Raw genomic sequence first — 22,304 nt, 5'->3', positions numbered from 1 at the left:
CAGGAACCTGTGTATTTGTGTGCAGGTGTGTGTGTGTGCAGGCACACAAAATAGGCAATACTTTGTAACATCCCTATTGATCACTATTTTCTCTTCCTGGAAACAATCTTCCAAAAAAATGGAGCTTTCTAGTATTTAAATTACTAGGTAGGATTTAACTAATAAACTAAAAATCACTCTGGAGTCTGAACGACAGGGTCTAGCAAGGGTGTAATTTGGGAGTCTGCAGCCGCCTGACACGCAGCTCTCACTGGGCCACATGAAAGGGAGCCTGGAAAACCCTAACTGGTACCTATCGGTACCAATCGTCCACCAAGTCCTTTTAAGTACAGCTCAGTTATGATGAAAACTTTTACACGACAATGAATCCGTGGTGTTTACAACTCAAATTATACGTTGCCATTTCATTCGAAGTTCTTTTGCCTAAAGTCTTGCCCGGCAGCTGCCTTCTTTCTTTCTTAGAAGTAGAAAGTGTGAGGCAACATTGACCAGGGCCCTGCAGAACCCAGGGAGATAGCAGTGGTCACTGAAGAGGAGCGGGGGAAGTAAGTGCATCATTATTCTAAGGACATTTAAATATCCCTGGAGGAAAAAACCCAGGGAAAGGGTGAAGAAAAGTATACATGAATGAGTAGTCAGAATTTCATACGTTACCAGGAGTCAAAGGGCACATTTTTTATAACTGAGTTGCTTAGCTAATGCTTAAAAATCATATCAAGGAGTTTAATGACAGTGAAAGTTGGAGGACAGGCAGGCAAAAAATATGAGTTATCACTCACTGGTGGTGGGATTTTCGTATTTCTATGGATCTTCCTAGCAACTAAATAGGAGGGATTAAGTCTGGATTAAACTCTCAAACTGTGTTTAGCTCCTAAACTCGATCTTCTAAATGAAGACCAATTGTTCCTAATTGCAAAATGATAGGGTTTTACAATTCCGATGCATGAAAGAACTAACTGCAAACTACCTAAAGAGATCAGCAATATAGTAATTTCCATTCTAATTTAGTGTGTTATGCATTCTTATACAGCATCATATGTGTGCGTATTTAAACATTTCCTACGTTGCGAAGCTTCAAAGTGAAATATATTTGTAAATGCATGAGAGGTGGAGCTAATCTTATGTACCTACTAATCTTATATCCATGCTATTTCACAATAGAAATTTTTATTTAAAGAGAAATTAGTAACTGTATTTTATACACCTTAAAAAGCAAACCATGAGTCTAACTTGAATGTAAAATCTGAAAAATAACGTAGCTTCAAAGCAGTCTTAATCATCGCCAGATGCTTAATGAGCTGAAATCATATTACTAGAATAGATTCCTGACACCCTCCTGTTCTTCTGGTACCTTATTTGTTCGAACACTTTTAAAATGAAAGCATCGTTTTCTTTTTTTCAGACTAAATATTGGCACAATCAGATTAATAGAGAATATTCTCTTCAATACGTTTTTGGACAGTGGTTCAGAAATCTGCTTTTAAAGTGTTGAGAATATACACAACTGTATCTTGGGCATAGAACATGCTCTTACTGAACCCATCAGGATATGTATGGATCACCTGACCAATTTCCTAAATTATGGAGCAACAAAGCGAGTCACCCTCCACTTGAGTTTTTGGCTATAAATAACCTTGAAAAAAAAGAATGCAAAGTGGAAATTCTACTTATTTGGTCCCAAAACAAAGAAACAAAAACAAGAAACAAAACAAGAGATACAAATCTTAGCACAGGTCCTAACAGGACCTTGAATAAAAGCTCTAAAAGTGAGAGGAGATTCCATGAACCTATCTGAGTTTGGATTAAAAGTTCTTGGATGGCTACTGAAACCTCTGAAACTTTGGCACTGTTCTCAAGAAGTCTGAAAGTATAAGAAATATTTTATTTGATTTGGCCAAATCTTTGTAAGATACCTGATGCATTTCCAAAGAGACATTGTAGGAGTGCCCCGCCCTAGTGGTTATAACACAGGCAAACAGCTAAACCTGCCATAGTTTCAGCTAAGGGTAAAGTCTGACAAAGCAACTGAAGGAATAATCTGAAGTTAAAATCTTCTGCACAGGGAAGATTTCTCTGAGAGGACATGAACCAGCTACTCGACTGTTTATTCCACCAGGTAAGTTTAGTCACCCTCAACTAATACTTCATTGTCTATTTTCTAAAGTACACAATAAAGAAAACATTTTCAGTACTATTAATCAGAACAAAGTTCATCAAACAGAAAATCACAGTGTTCTAGAGTCTAGAGGAAGCAGACCATATTTCATAACTATGCTTGTTTTTGCTTGAAACAACTATATAAAGTTTGACAACCTACCTATTTCATCTATGGTGATTTAAAAGTGTCCATAATGTATTTCACAACAGATAATAGCCTAGATTAATTTTCAATAGTATAATTTCAAGGACAGTCTTCTAAAGTTATTTAACACAGATGTAAACTTTAAAAACTAACAGTGCACTAGATTGTTATTTGAACATCTCGAAGGGACTGAAATATTCTTACGGTGAGATCTGAAATGCCAGTGAGCATAATGGGAGATGTCATGACACTTTCGTAGTTCTGGTATCAAACACAGATGAAACTTTCACGAAACTGTGTCAGGCCAGTGCCAAACATACTAAGAGCTCCATAAATATCCGCTAATGTACGAATGAACCATTGTCATCCGGATGAATCAAAGGCATGACCATGGTGAGAAAGGGGTGCTTAGAACAAACGCATTGGCGATAAGGAACATACAGCAGTTCTTCAAAGTCAGGACATAATTATGGAATGTTTAGCTATCACTTTTCTTTACAAGACAAAACTTCCGTATAAAAATGTTTAAGGAGCTAAGGATCTATACCACTGATCCATAATATAAACGGAGGGCAGAAAATTGGATTCTTGCTGTTCCCTTTTAGACCTGTCATCGCAAATGCTCCTCTAAAGCGCTGCATCTGGAGGGGAAGAGCACAGCGCTGCTCACGGTGCAAACTCTGCAAAGCAACAGCCCCGAAGGTGGACCGGCATCGGGAACGAACAAGTGTTCTCATTACAAATTTCCTTACGAGTAGCACAGAGAGCCTTTATGACTGCTTCCGTAGCTGTAAGATTGGGATAATCTTACCTTATAGGGCTGTAAAATTAATTAGGTAATAATGTCAAGCTTTTAGTTAAATCTGGAGAACTTGTTAAAATGCAGACATTCAAAAACACTCTGTCATCATGAACCAACAACAGGGCGCTGGGCCACGCTTTAAGGAATACTCCTCTAGGAAATCGCTGTCCTAGCTGCAGCCCATCCCTGTTTGGGCTTATTCCCCCCAAAGCAGTGAAGCCTTACCAGGAGCGGGACGCCTTGTTGCCCACTTGACTTGGTTCCTGGGGCAGCACCCAGCCCAGGAACGGTGTCAGCAAAATCCAGTAGATAAAACGCACTGATCGTGACGTCACTAGGTAACTGTTCCGATTATAAACCAGTGTCCATAAGAAGAAAGGGGACGAGAAAAGGGGGGAAAGAAAAAGAGATGGAAGAAGAGAGGGCATGGAGGAAATGAACAAGATACAAGAAGAGGGTGCAATTATCAGGTCTTTCTTCAGTTCCCAACCCAGATGGCCCAGAGACTGTTCTGGAGGCTGCTGTCAACAGACAACAGTAAATCAGTCACGATCAACCTCTGGCTTACTCAGTGGGTTATATCTATGACGCTGGAGCTCAAGGGAACGAGCCCAGATCTCTACTAGGGTGATTCCTTTTAAAAAAAATTACTACTTTTGTTGCTGAAATTTTAAAAATCCATTTGATAGTCCAAAATATTAGGCCATAAGACCTCCTACATTTTATATAGAAAAGTTTACCTTTTAGCAAAGAATAAATTATTATACCTACTATTTTCTCTATACTTCTGAACACTATTAATTTTACTAAAATTTATTTACACACAGTTTTTTAAATAGTTACTATTACATCAATTAAATTACAGTGATACTTGTATTTAGATTCCACTCTTACTGTTGCCTACATATGTAAATGGTATTTATGCTTTCATTTGCCTTGATCCATTTTATAGTTAAGAAACAAACCAGCTATTTTATTTGTTCTTTATTTGTTTATTTATTTATTTATTTTGAATTTATTGAGATGAGCTTGGTTAATAAAATTAGGTGTCAGGTATACAGCTCTGTAAGACACCATCCGGATGTTATATTGTGTGCTCCCCACCCCAAGTGAAGTCTTCCTCCATCACCATTTGTACCCCCTTTATACCCTTCTACCTCCCCCCACGCTCCTTCCTCTCTGATAATCACCATGCTGTTGTCTGTGTCTATGAGGTTTTTATTTTTATTTTTATTTATAGATTTATTTATTTTTGCTTAATCCCTTCATCTTTTTCACTCAGCCCCAAAGGTACTTGAGTTCATTTCACCATCCTAGCTACTACCATATCCTAGCAAGCCTATGGAAAGAAGATGGTCTTCAGAATCTACCTTTCAAGCCCTTTTAAGGAAATATATGCTACAACTGTAACATTCAAATGATTAGACATGGAACAAACTTTAGGAAACATTTGATTTTCTTCTTACTATTTTAAATGCCTGAGATCTAATTAAGAGTTTTATAAAGTAGCAAGTCTATGGATATATACACAATGCTACTTAGATTACAAATGCTAGCCATTCAGATTCCTCATACATCTACTAATTCTGGAGTCTTACATCTCAAAATAAAACGCTTTTATAAAAAACATGGTTTACTCATGAAAATCAGAATGAATTGGCTGTATGATTAGTCTTCATCCTAAAACGTAAAATATTCCCACAAAGTCCACCCCACCCTTTATGTCTTCCCAGATATATAGGGAAGGAATATAAGTGGCAATTGTAATTGTTTGTAAACTATGTGTTTCTACATTTTAATGCAATCCACATAAACATCCTCCATGGGTTTGTACACCATTTCAGTTGAAAGTGGAAACGCCCCAAAACAATTATTTATCTTAACTCTGCTACTCACATAATTTATTATCGTATTGCTTTCTTTTTTGTATCTTTCATCCTTTGCAACCCGGCTTCTGACCAGATCAGTACCTATCTACCTCTAAGCCTTTATTAGAGAATATTATACTGCTAACAACTTCTATTCCAGCCACCCTTCTCCAAAATTCTTAAACTACATAATTAACAAGATGGTAGGAACCCTTTCACAATGTATATGTATATTAAGTCATCACAATGTACACTTTAAGTAATTTACAACAATATTTGACAATTATACCTCAAACAGCTGGAAGAAAAACACACACACACACACACACAAATTACATTTCAACTTACTTTCCTGAAATTGTTCTCAGTGTTTGTTCTCTGGTTCTCTTCCTCTGAATGGGCCACGAGTAGGTGCCCCGCAAGATTCAATCATTCCTGTCTCCTCCAAATCCACTCTTAAAGTCTCTCCCACTCAAGCACTTAATTATCATTACTATGTGAATGGTTCACAAATTCTTAGGTCCTTTCCTGACCTCTTTCAACTTCTAATTTCTAGAAAATACTTATCAAACATTTCAGTATGGCCCAATGGTCACTCAAGATTACTATGTCCAAGAGAGAACTCATCATCTGTGTCAACAAGAAATCAGGTCCCACTTCTGACTCATCTACTTCATTTAATGGCACCTTCCTATGGCAGGTCACTCGGCATCATTAACTTCTCTCTGTTTTTATCTTCACATACCATCTGACCCCAAGTCCCATTAAGTTTCACCCTTCAATATATTTCTGAAATTCTTATTTTACTCTCCATCCATAAAGCCAAAAAGCTTGATTTTGTCTTGGCTAATTCTATCACAGAGCACTCCGACAGCTTCCCAGCAAATCTCCCCACCTTTAGTCCATCGCTCTTTCATCAAATACTTAATACTAATTTGCTGTCTGCCAAATACTGTTTAGCTTAGAACACAAAAGCGAAATAACAGCCCCTGCCCTCAAGACATGTATAATCTAGTGAAGAAAAAGATTATGAAATACTGTAATTAAGTGCTATGAGAGATAAGCAGTAAATATTATGTAAGCATAAAAAAAAATGAGCACAGAGGTTGCATTTCTAATCAGCCTGATGAGAGGTAAGAAAATCTTTCTTAGAAGATGAACTCTTTAGCTGAGTTTGAAAGAACATATAAACATTATCCCAAAAAGTAAGGGGGTTAAAAGCTTTCATAAAGATGGTTCAGTATTCATAGTATTTCCTCAGTGTGAAAAACTGTGATATGATCACAAAACCTCAGCTGTGAGTATCTCCTCAGATACAGCTGCAGGTAGAGGAAGACAAAGAGCTGTATGGTTTCAGTTTTATTTGTTTAATTTTTATCCATTTAGCAAATAATAATTATTATTATTTTATTCTCACCTAAGGATATGTTTTTATTTATTTTAGAGAGAGGGGAAGGGAGAGAAAGGGGAAAAAAAAATCAATGTGAGAGAGAAAAACATTGATTGGTTGCCTCCCATACCACTCTGACCGAGGATTGACCTACAGCTTCCGTATGTGCCCTGACCGGGACTGAACCCACAACCTTTGGGTGTACTGGGGTGATGTTCCAACCAACTGCACTACCAGGGCAGGCCTATTTAGCAAATAATTATTTTATTAAGCATTCAACATTTCCTCATTAATCCCCTCATTCAATAAACAATAATTAGGCAAAATGATGTATTAATTCATACTATTTAGTAAATAAACAAACTTCCTGGCCTCAAGATACTTACAATCTCATAGTGGAAATAAGTTATTACAAAGATTATGGTGAAAAACAAGTTCTATAAACCCAGGGTGGGTGCACCATATAAACATGAAGCTAACGGATCACACTATCTATAACACTGCTCACCTAAATCCCATTTAAATGGAAATAAATGCATAGATAGAGGTTTATATCAGCACATCCTTGGCACTACTGTTTGATTACTGTTGTTAGCCAAAGAAACTGAAGCAAGTGTAAGGAGGAATGAGCAATGATGAAAACAGTGTTTGAGAACAGAACTCTGACCAGATCATGTCTCTGTTGGAAAGTCATCGACAGCTTTTCGATGCTTCACCTCAACTCCTTGGTGTGGCATTTCGGGCTTCTCAAACCTGGCCCTACACTACATTTGGATCTAATTCGTTTTCGTTTTCTCAATTCATTTGCCCTATATTCTCTAAAACTAAATTATTTATTTATTAACCCTGATAATACCTGATTTATTTTAACATTTACGCTTTGAATTAAACTATTAAACTTTTCACTTTTTGTGCCAATTCCCCTGGAAAAGGCCCTAGAGACTCCTTCTCTCCTCTTCGCCTATTCAGACACTGCCATCTTCAATGACATCACTTCATTGTGAAATAATCCACTTTTTCCTCCATCAAGATACCTGGGCTCTTTTTAAGGAATTTTATAATTTCCTAGTACCTGATTTTTTTCTACCTACCTATTACTGCATCCAGCAATTGAAATACTCAGAAAAGTATCTTCAACACAAGAATCTAATCTATGTGATAAGGTTGCCACATTGATTGTTTGTAGTATGTCAGAGAACTTTGCAAGCCCAAATGTTTAAAAAATAATATGTGGAATGAATGAGTAAATGAATTAAATCATTCATTACTTCAAAAATTTGTACTAACTGTGCTCATCATAGTATTCGAAGCTGTGAGAAATAATATAAAATAATAGTTGAAAACTATTTTTGCACGAGACATATCGGAGGTCAAGTCTTGGTTTAACTAACTTTTCAATCAATTTACTTAGCCCATCTAGACATGATTCTTCATTTTTAATGGTTAGATAGATGATAGATAGATAGATAGATAGATAGATAGATAGATAGATAGATAGATAGATAGATAGATGATAGATAGATAGATCTATACATATATATATATATCACTACATGTGCATGCTGCATGAGAAAAACTATATGCTTAATGGTGTCTACTGTTATTAAAAGGTAGCATCACCAAGGTTAGTACAATCTTTCAAGCTAATTAAAATTAGTTTGTAATGTTGTTTTCTATTTCTGTTTCCTATCATTAAAAGATAAAGAGAAATTTGTTTATGCATTTTATACAACCTGAACACAATATGTTAGGAATCTGATAGACAAAAATCATACTGATCTGTATAAATATACACAGCCAAACAAGGTAACTCAGAATTAAGTTAAGATTATCACTAAGTGAACATTGTCGCAGTCTGAAAATTTCTATATACTGCTATCACTTCCTCTTCATAGCCATGAAATTTAATATTTGACTGAATAATATACTGTATGTACAGTTAAATTTTACTATCTGTCTGATCAGACAACGTGTGCTGTGGAAAGCATTTGCTCAGCAGTCTTCTAAGAGCACTGTAGATACAAATAGAAAGCGTCACTGTAATACATTCTCTGATTTATACAACTGGGAATGTTTTAAGGTTTACATAATCAATTTTTTATAAGTAATTGTATTTTTTTTTTCCTGGCAAAATGAATATGAAAGAAAAGGCAAGTGGCAATCCTCTCAATTCCTCCTGTGCTTTGACTTACAATACGAGCCTTACAGAACCTGGGAAAGGAAGGCTCTTCCATTTCCCCTCTCAGGCTTTTCTCTCCCGCTAACCTTCCGGACTTCAGCGAGAGATCACTCCCCTGCACTTAGGCCCAACACTTCTCAGCACCGCCGCTCCGAGCGCCACGACAGGCCAGGGCAGGAACGCAGAAGACACCTCCGTCTCCCGAGGAGAGGTCAGCCAGCAGGCCCGGCGCCCCACCCTCCGCAGTCACGGGCACTCAAGCAGGGGACAGCTCGGCGCAACACTCGCTCGCGTAGGTGGTGGGGACATGTTTAACTCTGACATAAATACAGAGCGGTTAGCTCGAGGCGGCTTTACGCAGGCATCTCTTTTGATCTTTGGTTTAGAGCATTGGAATCAATGTAAAATGTAAACCCAAAACTGAGGTGCTATTATAATGGAAAAATGACCCTTGTTCTACTACGAAGAAAGAAAGAAAAGAAAAACTTTTCCTAGAGTAAGACTAGCGGCGTGGAGGGAAAAAGACCAGATTTTATTTAGCAAATTAAAATTTCTGGCTTTGTTTCTTAAACAATAAAGGTGTTTGACAAAACAGAGTCACCATCCCAATAACAATGAAAAGGGGTTTTTGTTTCTAGTTTGTAATCTTCTCATCTCCCTTTTAGAACAATTTCCTACCTTCCCTCCACGTGTAGAAATCTACCCTGGGCCTTTAGGTCCACTTTTGGATGTCCACCCTTCTCACTGAAGAGTCTCTTTAGGGGGAGTGGTCTATATCAATGCTTCTATAAGCTCTGAAATTGTTCATTCCTCTTTTATACGCCAGCATTTGTATGTATCAATTCCAGCTCAGACTGTGATTAAATGAATTCATAGCCATCAATCTATGAATGGTCAGTTGGCCCATCTGCACTTTTGTGTTTATATTTTTAAGGGTGCTATGGGTTGAACTGTGGCCACAGAATTGTTATGTTGAAGTCCTAAGCCCTAGTGCCTGTGAATCTAGTCTTATTTGGAAGTAGGGTCTTTGCATATTTGACTGAGTTAAGATAAGGTGATGGGGGGGCGGCTAATTCAGTGGGGTCTTTATAAGAAGAGATGGTCATGTAAAAACACAGACACACAGAGAACATCATGTGACAACAGAGGCAGAGATCAGAGGGATGCAGGTGCAAGCCCAGAAGTAGCAAGGCTTGACGGCCACCACCAGAACCTAAGACGAGGAAAGGACAGGTTCCACCGAGGGCCTCAGAGGGGGCATGGCTTTGCTGACACTTTGACTTCAGACTTCTAGCCTCCAGAATTGTCAAAGAATACATTTCTGTTGTTTTAAGCCAAATAGTTTGCATTACCTTGTTAGGGCAGCCCTAGGAAATTAATACAGAGTAGCTTATTAATTCAAATATATTAATCTTTGCCACAATGTGTTCAGAATATATTTTTGAGCAAGGCAAACCTGTTTCCCATTCAGGCCACTGGTATGTGTATGGTGTGTGAGCAAGCCTGTTCAGATGAGCTTTTTTCCTCTTTTTCTATCACTTTTTTAAAAGGGAGATGTTTCTGCAAATATGGCTTTGGAAATAAAGGGAGCAAAGCCAACTCTAAATTTCTATCTACCATCTTTTTGTGTGTCTTTCCTATGATTCTCTGCATTGCCCTGATCTCTACCCCATCACCCCTAATGTAGTGCCTTCACATATGTTTTATATATTAATTAGCTGTCAATGACTTTATTCCTATGCAAATTAATGTTTAGAAAAAGTAAAAACAAAATCTATCAGTAATTGATTCTGAGTAGGATTATTAAAGATTGTTCATTTTATAAAGATAGAATCCATCAGTAATTGATTCTTATCAGCATTACTAAGATTCTTTATTCAATGTGAATTATAATTCTCAGCTATAATAAATTATATAGTTTGCATAGACATATATCATACACATTGTAACCTTACCATTAATGCCCATGTAAACTCATGCATATTTTAGGGAATAATATTTAGTTAAATATTTAGTTAATATTTAGTTAAATATTTAGTTAATATTTAGTTAAATTTGGGGTAATGACAACCAAGTTGGGGGTATGTGTGAGTGTAATATCCTTCTGATATACAGCTCCTCCACACACACTCATTTTATACATGTGTGTACCCAGAATATCTCTGGAAATATACTAGAGAAAACATGTTACATAAATACGCCTAGAAGAATTGGTTGAGTGAAGGACAGGGGTAGGAAGGAGAAAAACTTTCCACTGTACACATTTTATTACCTTTTTCATTGTTTTCCTTGTGCATGTAATATTCTCCCCAAAATCAGCTACATTTTTTCTAAATTTAGATAAATATGGAATCATAGACTCCTTAGAAATTAATAAATGTAGAGCACAGTTACTCAATCAGCATAACTTTATTCAATATCAGTATTGCATAAATTAAAAAATAGTGTAAATTAGTCAGAAATCTTATGACTGGTACATTTTATTAAAAATCATTTTCATTATTGATTGGATATTATTCCTAAATATAAATAATTTTAAATCAATTTAAGACAGTTACATATTTATTTTTCTTTTGAAACTTACTTTTTTAGCAGTAAAATTTAATGCCCAAGTTTAGGCTTTGTAATAGGAAAAAAACAACCCTAAAAGGCCCAGCCTGCGTGCCTCAGCAGTTGAGCGTTGACCTAGGATCCAGGAGGTCTTGGTTCGATTCCCGGTCAGGGCACATGCCCGGGTTTTGGGCTTGATCCCCAGTAGGGGGCGTGCAGGAGGCAGCTGATCAATGACTCTCTCTCATCATTGATGTTTCTATCTCTCTCCCTCTCCCTTCCTCTCTCTGAAATCAATAAAAACATATAATAAAAAGCAAACAGACAAACAAAAAAAAACCTATAGTTAGGATAGGAGGAAAACTCATTGGCTCCAAAGAGTTGTATCAGTGGTGATGAAAGGGTGTTTTGTTTAGTATTTTCATAGACCTGAGATTACTGTACATTTTTAGTGGGTTCCAATTGTTAATAGCCTTTCCTCCCCTCCACAAATTAGCTTTGCATTCTACTAACTGAAATAGATCCCAAATATTGAAATTATACATGAAATGCTTGTTATGATATAAAATGTTTAATAGGAGATCTAGCCAGAAATCTTATATTTGGCTTAAAAGTGCAGAGTTACTCAAACTGTTCAAAAGAAACAAAACATTTTACTGAATATTTCAGTGAAAGAAAAATCATAAATCTACCTGAAGCAACTATTATTTCTGGAAGCACAGAAACCATTGTAAGCAGGTGCAGTGCTATCTTCTATCTCCTAACTTTCTCACACCTCCCCCTTTGATGCTTTCCAAGTTGACTTACTGGTCATTAAATTAAATACCCCAAAAAGTTATATATAACATACCACAGAATATAGAAAGAGGTGGCATTCAGCACATGTTTTATTCGTATGTTGCAACACAAGGCACCAGAGAGTCTTTTGAAATTATTATGATGTGTGCAGCATCACAATAGGAGCCCCTTTAAAACGCCACAAATTGTTACTCTCTCGCATTCAGAGAGACACACAATGCAGGCTCAGATCTTGGCAACCTGTGAAAGTGCCCAGTCGAAAATTACTAACAGCTGGAGATGACAGTTGTTTTAACAGCTGAGCTGACAGGATTAATTTAAATGCACTGAAATCAAAAGTAGATAACACCTGTTTAGTCTTCTAGGGCCATTCGACAAGGTAGGCCAAAGGAAAAATGCAGAGCCAAAATTGTGTCTCTTTCTCTCCTCGAAGGACACGGGGCTTCAGAGGAGAATGTCACCTTTTACATGGAGGTAGGGTTAGATTTCAGCAGCAGGGGGTTGGTCAGCCCTTATCAGTTTTTAACATCTGGTTCCTATAATGTACCTCCTTCCTTTTTTCCCTTGTCTGTCCAAGGTCTTTGACCCAAACCCAACAGTGGATAAAGATCACTTGATTTCAAAGCTACGGTTTCTCACTACAGCTTCCTAGAAATTCTCCTGGGTTAATTAATGTATTCTCTTTGAGCTTCACAGCCACGGCCACAAAAGAGCTGCTTTCTTTCTTGTTTGTTCCTCCCTTCTCATCTCTAGTTCCAAAATATTTCATGTCATACATGAGTTTGCATTTCAAATGGTTGTCAAAACATTTCAGAGTTGGATTTTGTGTCGGATATTTGTCAATAGTCGATTGTTTTAATCTAAAAACTATTTCTCAAAAAGAAGGAATATTAAAATAAATTTGTTTTGAATTGGGGAACGATGGAAAAATGGTTTACGTTTGTATGGGTAGGGGCTGTAGGGTACTGTAATTTCCTCAAGAGGTGCACGTAGACCTAGATTTCTGTATTCTTATGAACACGAGTACGTACATGAAACAAAATCAAACAGTCTGGAAGCAGAAGTCTTTATTTGGTTTCACTGCCAGGAATTAGGATCTACATTTGCTTGAGGAAGATACAGACCATGTTTCATTCACACAGAGGAATATTGTGGTCTGACATTAAGAATCCTAATATGCAGAAATTTAAAAAAAAATTACATTAAAATATTTTGCCAAAATTATGCTCATATCATATGCAGGTAACACATAGAATGTGGAGAGAGTTTTGAGAAGACATAAAGTATGCCCTTCAAAATTTGACCAAATTCTACGCCTGCTTTATTTAAAATATAACATACATCTATCCTGGGAAGCAGAGAAAGGGAATATCTTCAGGATTAAGGCTGCTTCCTTCTTAGCCAGCTCAGGATGTTGAAAAATGCAGAGCATAAGGTTTTTATGGTTATTTGATTTACAGCCAAAATAAAGAGATAACACAATGATGATTTTCCTTTTCTCATTTGGGGAAAAATATACACGGATAAGCTATTTTGAGGAGGCAACAGTTTTGAAAATTTAGAAACTTTGGAGCTTTTAAAATGGTTAAAAGTGATTTACATTTAAAAGAAAAGCATGATTTAGAATCTTGGTTAACTATGGACATGTAGGATGATACCCTCTGTGGGGAGGCCAACATCTGAGTCCACAGTATGCCTAGTTTTGCTATTTCATAAATATAAGGTCTGCATTAGAAGTTAAAAAAAATAAAACAACTCATTAATAGTAATCCAGAAACCCTTCTTCAAACACTCTCATTAAAAAGGCATATATCTGTTACCCTCCAAATAATATAAATATATAAATGGCTTATCCAACTCAAAACAAAAACCAGCCTTTAAAGTGTCCAATTTTAATAAATTTATCTGTTTAATTTCCAAACATTTGGGAATTTTCTAGCTAGGCATTTCTCTGATATTGTTTTCTAGTTTAATTTAATTGTTGCCTGAGAACATACTTTGTAGGTTTTCTCTTCTTTTAATTTTTCCTTCATTCTGTTAATGATTGATTTTTGTTTGTCAAACCATCTTCCATTTCAAAAATAAATTTCCTATTTGGTCATGGTAAAAAAAGTGCCTTAATTTTGTTCATTCATTTAAAAAACAGTGCAGTAAGTGAAGCAGTTCTAAATAAGAGCAAAATGTTCTTATTTTTCCAAGTAAATTGCAATGGCATTGGGATATTTTTAAATCTTGGAGACCCATTAAATAATTGTATTCCATGAAATATATTGCAACAACATTTTTTTTAAAGCCAAGAAATGAATTACTTCTGGTAGTTATAGTTTCTACAACTAACATCTGGTCAGTAACTGAAGTTATATGATAGAAAATAGATACTTATGGTATACATTTCTATTTTTATTAATAATCTAATAACAGGTTCACACAAATATTAATTCTGGTGTGACTGAGGTTTCATTACCTAATGGACTGCAATAAAGAAACTCTTGATAGAGTAATGACCATCATTTTTTCTTGTCAACATCAAAGTTATGACTGTGTTATGACCATTAACAGTGCAGTGACATATTTTAAATACTTTGGGCCAGAATATGACTAGTAATAACTTGTTCTTCTTGGTAGTTTCTTAGAGCAACTTCCAAAGAGAAAACACAGATGGGAATCTTTTTCAGAAAACATTTATGCTTTAAAGGACAATCTGTTATATGGTATTAGTTATTAGATCTGTTTAGAGAAAGACACAGAAGAAAATTTTGAACCCAGAAATATTATGAGTAAGGCAAAAACCAAACTCAAGGTGGATTTTAAGAAGCATTCTGCTAATTGTTTCTTTTGTCTTCATTTGGGATAGGTGACAGAGAATGGTTATTCTGTAAAGTTTAAAACCTCAATTATTAAATCCCCTTTAATGATACATAGTTTTGACTAAAAAGATGAATATCAATACACTATACCTCAGCAAATATATGCTTCTCATAAATATACACTAAAATGCTTTAGATTGAAAGCATCTGAATAAAGTACCTAACATATAAGGAAAAAAGACAATATAGACAGTGACCTTCAAGTGGCAGTAATTGTGAGAACAAAACAAACAAACAAAAAATTATGTAAAAAAAATTCTCCAAAATTTATTTTATTTCTCTCTAACATTCAGTTTTATCTTTAAAAAAAAAAAAAAAAAAAAAAATCACACATTTTCAGAATATCGAATTGTATTTCTAAATCGTTAAGTTCCAGAAAAATCTTTTGGTTTTCCTGTTTCATAGTTGTTTCAAAGTTTTTGGTCTATCAGGCATACAACAATAATTGCTGATCTATTCTCTCTAATAATAGATTTTTCAACTCTAATAAAACAAGGATCTGTTTCTTCCCTGCATTTTATCTCTTTACACAACTCAGAGACTCAAAGAAGATAATTACAAACAATGCCTGAAGAATGGTTCAGTTAATGTTAATTTATACAACAAACTAATTACTACCAAATGGTAAAAATCACATGTGGAAGTCCCTCTCTCCCACGCACATAACTAAGCCAGCAGCCATCTGTCTCGGCTCGGGGAGAGCTCGGGGAGACCCGCAGAAGACAGGGAAAGGCAGGGTGCAGACGCCTCGGCGCACTCACCTACATACAAATCACAGCATTTCATCACCACATTTCTAAACGAGAAATGTTTTTAGGAAAAGCAGAAAGTAAATATATGGAAAGAAGTTGTTTCAAACCTGTTTTAATAAAAGTACATGTTCTGGAATCATCATCACAGGTTGAAACCTATATTCAGCAAGTAAGTGCTTATTTTGTCTTATAAACAAACTATATTTTGTATCTGTCATTCCTCATCTAAGTACCATTTTGCTACAGAGGACAAGGCATGCATACTTGAATTTTCTTAAGGAAGTTCATTTCTGAGTTCTAGGAAGTGTGTGTCTATGTTTTTAACATTAGTTTAAAAATCTCTTTGAAGAGACTTGTTAAATTACTCTTATTGAAATAAGTGCATATGTTTTAACAAATAGCATAAATCAATTTATATTCTGGCATTTTGTTAGGCTAGAATTTTATCAAATGCAGCAAAATAAGGGTGAAATTGTTCCTTTAAAATCACAAGGTAGCCCCCCAGCTGCTGACCATCGACCTAGAATCCAGGCGATTGGGGTTCGATTCCCGGTCAGGGCCCATGCCCGGGTTGCGGGCTCCATCCCCAGCGGGGGCCTGCAGGAGGCAGCCCATCAATGACTCTCATCATTGATGTTTCTGTGTGTGTGTCTCTCTCTCCCTCTCCCTTCCTGTCTCTGAAAACAATAAAGATATATTTAAACAAAAAAAACCCACCTCATTTAAAAAAAATAAATAAATAAAATCACAAGGTAAATCATGACCTATAAACAATAATGAATTTTCATATGGAAAAATCTAAATGTGAATGTAAGAATATTAAAATGCTTTTTTATTTTTTAAATTAAAAGAATATTCATCTTTGCCCAATTAGGGTTTATGATTTTACCTGAGTATAGCACTTGGAGGACAGGGTACATTAAAAATAAAAATAAAATAAAACTAAAAAAAATGGAGTATTAATTCATAGATGTGTTCAGCTCTGTCTTTAGTGTCATTCATAATTCCAAGTGGGGAACAAGGCGCTTGGCGAATACCTGTCGAGTGAAGGCTGAATGACAAAACTAGAAGTATGATAACACCAACCTCCCCTAACATATACACCCTGTGGGATTAGAAATGCTGTGCACATGGCGTGTTCTTATCTCACTGGCATCGTTCTCCTGCGTTGCTTGCCCTTCCCAGACTTGCTGGGAGCTGGCCTGGCTCCCTGACAGACCACACAGCGACCCCTGCAGCAGGTGGGTGTGCAGGAAACCGGTTCTCTTCCAGCGAGATACCCCGCGCTGAGGGGCTGCAGGCCTTCAGTGTAAGAGGTGCCTGTGGAAGGCAACGCGGACTAGCAGTAAGGAGTCTATGTAAAATCACCTAAAGTTATTTCTTGAAATTATTCAGGAAAGTTGACATAGAGCTACCAGAAAAAAAATTTTTTTTCTGAAATTCTTCCTGGTTACACATAATTTTTTCACTTCCTTTACTGGCTTTTAAATTATTGGAAACATTTTTCCTGCTATTTATCAACTTCTTAGATAAAGTCCTACATGTGGGAAAACCAGGCAAGATTAATTTGAAGGCCATTTCTATTGTGGGTTGTCCACCTAACCTATTAGACTTTTTAGCAAACACTGCAGAACTTTTTTTTTTAATTTCAGTGCTGCATTTTAATGCTGCATATAGCAAAAGGCAGAAACACATACAATTATCCACTTTTAAAACAATATCTCAAAGATTATTTTTTTTATTTTAATTATCTTACCTGTACTGTTTTTATAGAATTATGTAATGTAATAATCAATTTTATTCCTGAATATTCACATGGAGGTAAAAATATTTTAAAACAAAAGTCTATTTTTATTTGCCTTTTTGATTGCTTTTTAAAATATGTTAGAAATAGGTATAAATTGCAAAAGGATTTTCACCCAAAGAGTCTTTAAACTATGTTATGATATTTTCATTCAAGATACATTTATGACTGCCCACAATTACAACTGGCACCCCTGTTAGAATCAAAGACGTCTCTTTAAAGATATAAGGACTTTGTAATTCTCAAAATCTATAAAATAAAGTATGCAGGTTAGCAACATTGCCCTTCATCTAGCTTGCAATATCTGGGGAAGCAGTTTCATATACGAGGTGAGAACATGATAAAAGAGAGAGGGAGGGAGGGAGTTTAGAAAACAGAATAATTCAGGATTCCAGCAGAACTAACATTAAAAGTGTCTGTCATTATTTGGACAAAATTGTCACTTAAAGCAATGTAAATAAAAATCCTCTTAAAATAAAAGGGAATTTTCCAGAGCCTATACGATGTATGATATCACAATAGATTGACTACAGAAGCAGACATGAGGATCCAATTAACTTCTATTAAGTCAAACAGAGGTTTGAAAAAAAATTTAAAAAGCAATGTAGATGAATTATAAGCCACAAATTTTCCAATAAAATATCTTATCTTCTATCCCAGTGCATTAGTACTACTGATCCATAGCAAAGACAAACAAAAAACTTTATTTTTGTTTGGATTACTGCAGAACACCTAATCAATACTGATAATAATAAACCTGGTATATAGTAAGTCTATAAGATATGAGTTCAGTGTTCTTTTTCTATTTTTGCCCATATTTCTTAATAAAGAGCTCTCCAATTCTGTTTTCCCCCTTACTTTTACATATTGATTTAATAAAAATATTGACATATCTCTAGAATTTTATATCTGGAAAGAACTATAAAACCCACTTAATGCAATAACATTATTTTCCAATAAATAATATGAAAATGAATAAAAGAAAATGGAGCCTTTTTTTAAGATTACACAGGTGTTAGAGAAAAACTAGCACCCAGGTCTTCATAATTCAGTGTTTCCTCTATTAAACTTCCTTTAGGAAGAGAGCTAGAAACCCCAGGATGGGTACCTGGGTTCAACTTAGAGATAGCCTATTCCGCCAATTAATTAACACAATCAGTTAGGAGCCACTGTGCTAGGGACTCTGGATAATGGGGTGACGGAGACTGTTCCTGCCCTCTAGGACCTGGGTTTGGCTGATTTCATCTATAAAGGGCCAGATAGCAAATATTTGGGGCTTTGTATACAGAAATCTGTATACTAATCAACTTTGCCGTTGCAACACTAAAGCACCTAACATTACAAGACATTACCTCAATATATGAGCATTGTGTGTTCTAATAAAACTTTATTCATAGATGCATTTGAGATTCATATAATGTTCATGGTCACAAAATATTATTATTCCTAGCTCATAGGTCATGCAAAACCAGGTAGCACCCTAGATTTGGACTATGGGCCATAGTTTGCTGACCAATGCTCTAGGAGATCAAAACGTAATGGAGGAGAGAGACAGAATTTCTTAAGGGAGGGAAGATGGGGGCAGTTAGAGTTAGCAGAAAATTCCCAGTATGGGTAAAACCTAAGCTAAATATTATGAATGAATGGCCATCATCCAGATGCAAAACAAGGTAAAAGGCATTGCAACCAGACATCATAAGCAAAGAAAAGCATGGTAGCTGTGAAAAGCCACAGGCAATTCAGCTTTGCTAGAGCAAAAGTCATAAAGAGGGATGCAGGGAATGGTAGGAAATGAGAAATGAAGCTGGAGAGTATGAGAGGAAGTGAACCCACTGCAGCTGCAGGCTGACTATCCACCCACTTTAATAAAGGTCTGTGGGAGACCCAATAAAATATATAGGTTAGCACATGCCATCAGAGGCTCTTTCTCCACTCTTGAGAAGAAATTAAGTAAGTCTACTTCCACATCCCAGAGGCTGCTCCACCATTGTCTCTTTTGTTCTGGGAAAAAAATAATTTAAATTATGAATTACATTTTATTAACTGTGAGCATAGTTTGTGAGCACGTCAGAATAAATATATTAATACTTTGTCTTATATGTACCTATTATATATGTGTTATATGTGAAACACACACATGACTATATATGTGTGTATATGTGTGTGTTAAAATTCAAAGTTTTGTTTAAAATTAAGGCTACAGTTACAAACAAACTTCTAATGAGTTATACCTAAGCTTTTAAACTTTTGATATGAATCAACTTACAAAGCTAAGTATAGATTAGCTCTCTGAGCTGGATTTAAGTTAGGTATCCATTATTATTATTATTATTATCATAACTTCGTCTCAAGTTTCCAAACATCATTCTGCTGATACTAAAACAAAAGTTCAAGATAATATCCTCTACTATTTTAGCAATAAAGGCTAAACACTGATAAGGGAGAAATATGCATTATATATCTAGCCTTATTAGCTGGATCACCTGGGGAAAGCAATTAGAATATCTTCTTTAGAGCTGTAAATTTTTTCTCAGAAAGCTGTGGATAAGCAGAAGTCAATAGCCTAGAAAATACCCAGAAAAGATGGGATGATGAATAAAAAGTACATGAAAAGAAGTTATGTCATAGAGAGATGGGCCCAGCGAACGCCACAGCATCCTTTTGCACAAGCACTTGACAAGAACTGGCTAGAGCAATCATAACAGCCACAGGAACACCGTAGGTAACGTAAACAACAAAGAATATGTATTATATGTAAATATTAATTCTATGTATTATGTGCACTGGTTATAAACATATGGTTTCAGGCCCCTCCTCTCCACCCCCAGAGCCTCCGGGACCTCCGCACTCACAGCGCTTTCACCATGAAGTCACCTGGCTTGTCTCCCCCAAAGACTGCGAGCAGCTTAAGGACAGATACTGTATCTTTGATTTCTGTCTTCTCACTAATCTATACAAAAACTAGCATATCTTAGGGCCTCAAGGTAAGATTGGATACTTCCCCATTTAATGCAATATACTTTGAAACTTGCCAAGAGTTTTCATTTCAATATCTTCCATTTAGAAAACAAAGCAAAAAAACCCTGGCAAATACAAAACAAGGACTCCAAGAGTTAATTTTTTTTACTTAATTCATTAACCCAATTATAACATTCTTTAAGTGAAAATGACGTCTAAAAAATGTACAACTTCACTTTATCTTCAGTTCTGTTGGTTAATTCTTAATGATTCCCATGAGCTTCAGGGAGAAAAAACAAAGGTATAACAAGAAGGCGGCCGTCCTGTGGCACAGAGCATGCTCAGCTCACCGAAAGCGTCAAGGAGGTCAAGTGCGAGCAAACGTGGGATTCCTGTCCCTCAGACTTTGCTTTTGGATGCGTCTTTCCCTCCCCGGAGTTTGGAGCCTTCGTGAAGGCTGAGAACTGACCCCTCCTGTTTACCCTGTACTGCTCTCGACATTGCAAACCCTCCTTATGTGCTTTTCTTCACTTACACATGGTATGTTGACATTGATGAAAAATATTAGAGTGCCAGAGCAAAGAATGAAGCAAAAGTATTAAGGTGAGAGAGAGAGGAAACTCCAAAGGGAGGAAGGTGCATTTTGTTCATTTATATGGCTTTCTGCTCTCCAGTCTTCCACATGACTAAAGTCACACGGTGGTAGATAAACCTTTCAGGCAAATTTCTACAAACAAAGCATAACCTCTCAGAAAAGAAAGGCCTATGCAACAGACATTTAATTCATCTCAAAACAGCAAATCGATTCTTATCTATTAACACACTAGATACCAGCAGGGGAGCACTGTCCTGTTGTAATAAATAGACGTGCTCAATTACGGTGTGCTTTCCTAGCTGCTGATCTCTTCAGTAATTATACCATGCAACGAGCTGTACATTGATATTATATTAATATGCAGGGAGGAGAGAACTTAAGTACAAATTAAATCAAGGCTCAATGTTCCCATAAAGCTTAAATAAGGCCTGAGCAAAACTGGTATGTTTCTTAGAAGGAAGAAAAAATGGTGATTGGTATAATATCTCCTTTTCAGTTTCTCATGAAAAAGCTTAGAAATGAAAGCTATCTTAGAATTCCAGTCCCTTACCTGTCCATTTCAAAGTAGATAAAACCACCGTGTTTCCTAATCTCCTGCACTTGCCACATTAACAGCCATAACCATCTTCAAAACAACATTTTATATAGCCAGGTGGCAATAAGAAGAGAAGAGCAAACAGAGAACCTGTTCTACAGACAAAACAAAAGGGTAAGAGTTCAAGAAAAGGTTCCTCGCCCTTCTGCAGAACCTCCAAACAACTCCTAATGACCAAGAATAGCCCACAATAAACACACCAAACAAAAGAAATGATGAAAGATGTATTTACTTGTTCGAGGCCTTTATTTCTTTCTATCTCATATACACCCACACTGAGCAGCCTGGGGTGTGTTAATAAATAACCAGTAGCAACCTAAGTGAAGCAAAGAGGGGTTTCTATGATGCCGTCAGGTACCAGGCAGTTGCCTGGCACTGCCGATACAGTTCCCTACATGCAAGGTGCATGCCCACAAAAACAGGAGAGCACATGGGTTAACGGATGGGTCCTTTTATCTATTACATAACAATGGGAGGGAAGGAAGAACAACTGGAAAACAATACTTAGCTTTTTGGAGTTGTCCAACCCTTTCAATTTAGGAAGAAACAAATCAATTTTATGAACCATGTCCTGCCAGAGTAATCTTTTCCCAGATAACTTGCTGTGGTTACTTGGAAATTTACCAAACTCTTACTCCAAACTCTTTAACTCTGAAGAGTGTTCATTACATTATCTTTTCAAATTGTTTCCAGTATGGGCTCCATGCTTTATTACATGTAAATCAATTGAGATCAAATTTGAAATATCCTAAATAACTCTTTGTTTTTATTTTCTGAAATACATAAAAGTCCAAGTAATATGCATAAAGAGGGACTAAAATCCACAAACTCAGTGATCAGAGTG

At 36.2% G+C, this 22,304-nt stretch overlaps 1 protein-coding gene across 7 annotated transcripts in view; it reads right to left on the bottom strand.

The window, feature by feature from the left end:
- SOX5 (SRY-box transcription factor 5) overlaps positions 1-22,304 on the bottom strand; it is an 898,547-nt gene that overhangs the window by 247,004 nt on the left and 629,239 nt on the right. The gene's annotated exons all lie outside the window — the stretch shown is intronic.

This window comes from Miniopterus natalensis, chromosome 2 (assembly GCF_054644295.1).
Source record: "Miniopterus natalensis isolate mMinNat1 chromosome 2, mMinNat1.hap1, whole genome shotgun sequence".
Lineage (NCBI taxonomy): Eukaryota > Metazoa > Chordata > Mammalia > Chiroptera > Miniopteridae > Miniopterus > Miniopterus natalensis.
The sequence above is the reverse complement of the archived record's forward strand: the minus strand, read 5'-3'. Positions and strand labels throughout refer to the sequence as shown.